The sequence below is a fragment of the Ictidomys tridecemlineatus genome, chromosome 4 (genome assembly GCF_052094955.1).
Source record: "Ictidomys tridecemlineatus isolate mIctTri1 chromosome 4, mIctTri1.hap1, whole genome shotgun sequence".
In the NCBI taxonomy this organism is placed as follows: Eukaryota; Metazoa; Chordata; class Mammalia; order Rodentia; family Sciuridae; genus Ictidomys; species Ictidomys tridecemlineatus.
The window spans coordinates 189,037,761-189,044,912 of record NC_135480.1 but is presented as its reverse complement, the minus strand read 5'-3'; positions in this window follow the sequence as shown (position 1 = coordinate 189,044,912).

Sequence of the window (7,152 nt, the reverse complement as noted above, 5' to 3'; positions counted from 1 at the left end):
AGGGACCCTAAAAACCTCTCTTTCCTGTCACAAGCCCTCCCTGCCTGCCCTAAACCAAATAAAATTCCAATCTGGCTGAGCCTGGGCGCCATTCTCCTGGGCCCGCTCTCTTGGACTGGAGGGTTTCACCAGGGAGTGAATCTCAATAAAGCCTCCTTCAGCTGCTTTTAATCTGCCTCCTTTTGGTCACCAGTGCCTGACCTTACAAGTACTAACTGATTATACTTAGGAGTGACAGAGAAGAGTCAGAGATGATGTTCAGGTTTCTGGATTGGGCAACTAGTGATGCCATCATTGACTCCAATCCAAGTCACAGCTCTTAAAAAGGGAAGGAGGATACTTCCTACTTGTACGGTGTCTGAGCCCAATAATTTTCTAGGTCTGATGTGACAACTTTTTCCTACTCATTCCTGATAAGAGGTGTAGCCAGAGTTCCTCCTTCTACTGATCCCTGCAACTAGCAGAGAAAAGTGGGAAAACTGAGTCCTACTATTTAAAGCCTCCAAAACATACACAGCCAAGAAAAGAAAGCTAATTCAACATATGGGGAAATGGAAAAGAAACAATATAGTATAGAAGTTATAAGCATACATTCTGGAGTTAGTCTGTCTGAATCCAAATCTTGGTTTTATCATTATGACTTATGTCAATTTGGGCAGTTTAGTAATTTCTCTCTGCCTTAGTTTCCTCCTTATCTATGAAGTATGGGTAATCCCAAAGGATTGTTACAAATCTTAATTAACACAAGTAAAATTCTTAAAACCATGTCTGCCATATAGTAATCACTTTAATAAATGCTATTATTTCACTACAATGTAAATGCTATGAAGATAGAGATTTGTCCTTTCTCTTTTTCCCTTGATGTTCAGAATAGTGACTAACTAAGGCCGTATAATAAATATTTGCTAGATGAATGAAATTCTTGGGAGGAGAGTACTAGTTGCCTACCTCAATATGTATTCTCCCTTCACTCTTTAGAAACAGAATCCAGATTTTTGTCTGGGCATCTTACCACCTGGACTTGTTTTCCAGCTCTCCTTGAAGCTAATTTTGGTCAGTAAAATGTAAATTTTAAAATTTAAAATCTGAAATTTTTTAAAAAAGTATTTATTTTTTAGTTGGAGTTGGACACAATACCTTTATTTTATTTATTTATTTATTTATTTATTTATATGTGGTGCTGAGGATTGAATCCAGGGCCTCGCAGGTGAACACTCTACCACTGAGCCACAACCCCAGCCCCTAAACTGAAAATTTTTAGTGGAACTTTCATAAAGGCCATTGTAAAGAAAGTTGTCTCATCCCTTAATTATCCTTAATTGCCCTTATGCATTTTTCCTTCTTCTGGCCAAGCTAAGACAGCTAAGAAAAAATGCCTGGAGCTGTGGCTGCCATCTTGAACTGCAAGGTAACTTGAGGATGAAAAACCCAGATGGTGGACAGAGGACATACAGTAGCTTAAGATCCTTATGTTACTAGAGAGCTGCCAGGCCAACCTAGGAAGGCCTGCATCCAGACTTCTTAATGTAAGTAAGGAAAACATTTCTGCATTTTTGAATCACTGTTGTTTTAAGACTCTTGGTTAAATGCCACCAAACTAATCCTGATACATTTTAAAATGATTTTAGACTATAGCATCAAGACCAAAGATTCAATCTCTGGGTCTTAAAAAACTACCTTTAGCTGGGCACAGTGGCACATGCCAATAATCTCAGTGACTCAGGAGGCTGAGGCAGGATTCCAAGTTTGAGGCCAGCCTCTCAATTTAGTAAGAGCCTGTTTAAAAAAAAAATTAAAAGGACTGGGATATAGCTCAGTGGTAGGGCAGCCCTGGGTTAAATCCCTAGTAACACAAGTAGTAAATAATAATAATAATAATAATAATAAAAACCCATTTTTAATAGCACTTTAGTGGGAGAAAGATGGAAGTTCAGAGATGAAATGGACAAGAACAAAAAGACTTCCTATAATAACTAAGAGTTACTCTTTTTATACTATACATTAGAGGGAGAAGATGACTATTGTAGAATAGAATTTGGAAAACCAGACAGAAAAAATATAGTGGTCTATGAAGAAGTAGTTGGAGAAAGTCATTACCCTTCAGGATTGATTACATGACTTGAAAAGGGGGCACACACTTAGTACACAAGAGGAAAGGGGAGCTCTTATACTCAACATATAGGATTTGTTTAAACACCACTTCTAGAAAGGTGGGTATTATTTGCAACATTTAACAAAAAAGGGGGGGAATATAGGTGTTTGATAGGATCTGAACCTGTCTGACTCTGAACCCTCATTCTTCCCCACTACTCCTCATGCTAGACAACCATGTAAACAGGTGCATTCTCAAAGGCTCAAGAGCTGTGTTCCTCACCATTTAGATAAAGATAGTATATTTCTTTCCTCTGCTATAATCTGCCCTTACCTTTTCATTGCCTGACATCTAGGAAAATTTAAAGCCTATTGCTTTAAATCCATTCTTTTTCACAGACCTTGTTTTCAAAACCAGATTTCTATTCACAAGGTGACAGTGACTCCTTAATATTTCCCTCAACTACTCCAACTGGCTCAAGCCTGTTCTTCCAGTGCCAATAAAATATAGCTGACTAAAATTAAGATTATGAGCATCTCATCAGACCAACTAGAGAGAGTGGATGGCCTAAGTTGGCCACACCCAGTTTTTCTTCTTCCCAGAGTTTTTCTCATTGACTAAATATGAATTCAAGCCTGTTCTACCTCCTATACTCCCTTTTCCAGCATGTCATCGCCATCCATCCTGTTGCCTAAGCCAATATCCTCTGAGTCACTCTTAACACTTCCTTCCCCCTCATCCACCATGCACAGGAAGTGCCAAGCCTCCTTTTCCTTAGCTTTTTCTATGCAAAATTCACCCACACCATCAGGCCACCACCATCTCTTACTGAGATGACTACTCCATTTTCTCCTTGCCTTTCATCTATTCTACAATTAGAATAGCCACTATAAAAAGCAAACTTTGCTATTGTCTTCCCCTTTTTATTTTTATTGAGGTAAAATTTATGTATAAGAAAGGGCCCAGATCTAAAATTATGGCTTGATATGTTTTTAAATATGTATATCAGAGCAAGTATAGAACTCCAGAAGTTTTCCTCCCTATGGAATCATACCCTACCCAGGAGGTAACTACTTTTCTGACTTTTGTCATCATAGATTACTTTGCTTACTTCAAAAATTCATGCAAGTAGAATTATATAGCATTCACATAGTACATGGCATGTGTAAGTAACTCAGTATTTCTTATTGCTATGTAATATTTCATTCTATGAATAAATCTCAATTTACTTGCCCTTTTTACTGTTGATGGATATTTGAGTCATTTCTAGGTTTTTAGATTTTATGTTATGAATTTTTTTGTACATATTTTGCTGGATACCAGCTTCCATTTCTGTTGGGCACATAATCTACAGAAGAATAGCTGGGTCATAAGAGCATTAGTAGACCTAGTACGAATCACAATACCTCTACAACCTCTTCAGATCTTGGAGTGTTCAATCTTCTTAGTAGTAACAGTTTCAGTGACTTTTAAAATCTTTCTCTGACACTCTACCTGGATAAATTCCAAATACTACAGCATGATACACAGGGCCCTTCATGGTCTGACTTTTACTTACATGTTCAGTCTTATCTCTAATCATTACCCATCTTGAATTTTAGGCTGTGGTCACACTCAATACTTGTGATCTTTGAGTGTTCTTTGCTTGTTTGATTTTGGGCCTTACCCCTCTTGCTTTTGCAGTTACAGTTCTTTTGAATCTAAGTTCTTCTTTTGGTCTAAGTTCTTCTCATTCACCTAGCCACGTCTTGAAACACGTTCCCAGTCTCCAAGATTCAATTAAATGTTCTGCATGCTTACTCCTTTCTTAATGGTGGGTCACACTATATTGTAATTCCCTGTTACCTTATCAATTTTTCCTGAGGGCAGGTACTTGGATCTTGTTTCTTTTTTGCATCCTCAGTGCTTAGAAGAGTATAGGCACATAAAAGATGCTTAATAACATATTGATTTAATGAACAAACAAATAAATGAAATTACTGTCTCAATAGAGTAAAAGTATTATTGTTTGTAGGAACTAAATTATCAGGACTCTTCAAGATTATTAATTTCTAAATTTGCATTTCTTAGTTTGGGCTTTTGATAAGGAAAAAAAACCAGAAAGGCTTATTCAACCCATAGAATTAGAAAATATTAAATCTTATTTTAGTAAACAAAGCTTAACCAGTTGGAAGGGATGGGGTTTTTCAAAATACACATGCCTCAATTCAGTTCCTGCAATCCTCAAGTGAGGCAGAACATTAAAATAATTTGGGAGCTTAAAAAAAATACCTATGCCCAGAGCTTCACCTCTGAATTTTTAAATTTAAGCTGGAGTAAGTATTTCTGAGGCTTGTTCAAAGTAAAACAATATGGTCTGTGATCAGAAAGTTCTGGGAAGAAAATTGAGTTGTTGGTCACACCCAAAGACATAGAAAAGCCAGTAAAAATTCACCTGGCATGCTATGAAACTATAGAATCTGTTTAGTTCATGCTGAACCCTCATTTCCTATTGGAAAGGTCAGGTGGAAAGAAGAGAATCATTTATGTAAGGGAATATTGCAAACATCTGTTCTTAAATTGGAATGTCTGTTATCAAAATTAAAAACTTGGCTGTCTAACTGAGATCTTGAGCTTGATACAGATTCTGAATTTTTGAATGTGACATATTCTAAATGTGCCAAATAATAACCTTAGATGTGGACCTCAGAGAATTGGGCCCCCAAGTATTTCAAATAACTTTGTTGAAGTTATGGTTGGTAGCAATCTAATCAATTCTTTCTTCCTCCAACTTTTCTTTTGGATACAATTAGAATGGACTTGCAGGATTCTCTCCGCTCTCTTCCGTGCAGCCCACAGGACATCCTAAACAGGATGTATAGCTAATTCTAACCTGGATCTCAGATGTGACCTGCCTGATCCTTGAGAACCAGGCAAAATAGATTCATCTGTCCCCATTCCAAAGGACAATAAGAATCCAGAACCCTTTGTAAGGTTTTTGAACAGCCCACGGGGATCACTCCTCATAGTGTCTTCTGCATCCTGGGCTTCTGCCTCCTCTGTCCCATTTTTCATTATGAGCTGACCAATCTGTACATGCAATTCAGCCCCTTCATTGGCTTCCACACCAACCCCTCATTCACTCGTAGAATTTATTTTAGAATGCAGTTTATGGGGGAGATACTACGTCACAGAATACACCAAACAACACTTAAAATTCATGTTGGATATTCCTGTTTTATTTAAAAGTCTTTTGGGTGTCCCTCCCCATTTGCTCATTCAGGGGATCCCTCTCTCGCCATTCTCCCCATGCAGAACCTGGTCTCATGTCTTCTCCAGGTTCTCTCTTTTCCCTTTTCCATCACAATTAGCTGTTTTATTCTGTTTTACTGTCTTCTCCAGATAAATTCCCCTCATTGACGAAGGTAGCAAGATTGATACCACAAGCCCAGATACCAACTGATACCTATGCCCTCAGTTAATACCTTCTCCATTGAACCATTTGGAGATACTTTCCCTCTCCAAGTTTTTCCCTTAGGAATTCAGGTGCCAGTTGTTAATTTAATATTGCCTTCACCTTATTTTAAGACTTTTCTGGTTTAGAATGGGCCTGAAATAGAGTGACTTTGCTTTGCTCACCCTGATTAAGCTTAGCTACCAAACTGTTTCTCTTCCTCTCTCACACATTCTCCACTATAAACTGTGGAGAAGAGGAAGAAAGGGAAGAAAGAGACTTGAGAGGACGTTAAGGTTCTCAGGGGGAAATTGGTGCTCATAACTTGGGAAAGAAAAATGAACACTACAAACAGGAAGTGTGCTGTTCCTTCTTGCAGCACGTGGCCCCACTTCTTCCTTCTTACTGAGTCTCAAGCAGTATCTGTGGTCCTTAGACCTTTACTTTCATTGAAATTAAATTTTGACATTTTGTTCATCATTTTTGTGTAATTTTTTATAACAGCTTTATTTTGAGATATGATTCACAAACTATAAAGCCCATACTTTTTCAAACGGTACAATTCAGTGGTTTTTAATTTATTTATAAAGTTGTGCAAACATGGCTACTATATAATTTTAGAATATGTTCATCCCCCCCAAGTATTCATTTTTATTAAAAAAACACATTAAATATAATTTATCTTGATTACTAACAGTTTGGATATCTCCTTAAATTATGTGCCTAAGAAAAGTACCCCATTCATTTCACCCTAGTCTTGGTCCTTCTGGGGTCCCCTGGCAGATGAAGTCTGGGGTGTTTTCTGCCTTCAGTGACTTTACTGGGCAAATGGTATTTGGCATAGCAGGTAAAGGTAAAAAAAAAAAAAGTATGTGTTAGAGAAGGAAATAGGACTCATATTCACTTACCTGTTTCTTCTGGGCCATGTATTTAACATATGCTATCATTCAATTTTTATAACTTTATACAGTAGTCAGTATTATAATGTTTTATAGATGGAGAAACCGAAACTCAGGGAAGTTAAGCAAATTTCCTAGGGTCATGAGGTAAGGGATGGAGCCAAAATTTACAGAAATATCTACTTACTTCTAAATTATGTGTTCTTTTCCATTGTTTCACTTTTTGAGCAGGAAGAGGAATAACCTTGGGATCAAAGAAAGCAGAAAGGAAATGACAGATAAATTTAAAAGGTTCAGAGAATGATTATCTCTAAATTCTCTAGCTTAGATCTGAAGGCCATTGTAAAGAGTGAGGGCAAATTGGAGAGGCAAAAAGGACAGAGGAATCCTATTTCTTATTTTTCTATTTTTTCTTAGGCATATTGATTCATAATTTGGGGAGATCAGAGTCTCATCCTAGATCACACACTGATGCATTAAAATGCTTTTTCTATACCACCTGACATTTTTATCCATTATGAATGCATATACCAGAGTGTCTTACTAATGTCATAATGCTCATCTTTCAGTTTTTATTGAAACTCAGGTAGTATATTTATGATCTCCCCCATGCCCCACATTTTAATGTAGTACATCATTGTCTTTGTCTAATTAACCTCACAAAGAATGCTTCTTTAATTCAGGTGCTGTCTTCAGGATTGGACAAACTAAAAAAAGTTAATGAGTGA